The following is a 936-nucleotide window of genomic DNA, read 5'->3' as shown; positions in this document are numbered from 1 at the left end:
CTGTCGGTCACCGTTGAGTTCTTCCTCGATCTGTTCTTTGTTGGTCGTTGGATGCATCATAGCAGCTCCTTCTGGATGTATGTGTGTCGATGCATGTAAGGTTGTATATACTTGTTGTAATGTACATAGATGGGTACAGATAATAGATCTTGATTAATATAATTTCTGGTGAACTTTATTGTCGCATCATTATAGGTCTCCTTGCCGCATCATCGATCAACTTCTAGTGAAATTATCGGTTTCCTTGTAGCATCATTGACACACCCTGTGTATATTTGTGCAGCATGTGCATGTGCAGCATGAATTTTATTTTCAACGGCACACTTGTATGTGGTATGCAGTGGACACTAGTATCTCTACTATTAAAGGGGGATCAAACGTCGTGATGGTTCGACCTCGATCGATCCCCCTCCCTTCGAACAAAAACCATGGCCCGAACTGCCACACGCACGCAGCAGCCCACCAACTCAGCCCACGTACGAAAAATCACCAACTCAGCACCCGCAAACAAAAAGAATACACCAACTCAGCCCACGTACGAGATCCACAGTTCTACACACGAACGACAAGTCCGTGGAACCCCACGATCGCGCCCAGTCAATAAAAAAACAGCTCCGCAACCCATGAACGAGGACGAGGTCCAACAAACGCCAGTTCTTCCTGGCGTACGAGCTCCATCGAGACGCCAGTTCTTCCTGGCGTACGAGCTCCATCCACACGCGAGCGCACGCCGCCAAAACAGAAACGCGACCTGTGGGAGCTGCAGCCTCTGCTGATCGCCTCGCTCGATGGCTGTTTCTGCGTCATCTCCTGAGCCCCCAGTCAATAAAAAAACAGCTCCGCAACCCACGAACGAGGACGAGGTCGAACGAACGCCAGTTCTTCCTGGCATACGAGCTCCATCGAGACGCCAGTTCTTCCTGGCGTACGAGCTCC

This window comes from Triticum aestivum, chromosome 6D (assembly GCF_018294505.1).
Source record: "Triticum aestivum cultivar Chinese Spring chromosome 6D, IWGSC CS RefSeq v2.1, whole genome shotgun sequence".
Lineage (NCBI taxonomy): Eukaryota > Viridiplantae > Streptophyta > Magnoliopsida > Poales > Poaceae > Triticum > Triticum aestivum.
This window is presented reverse-complemented; position numbering follows the sequence as displayed.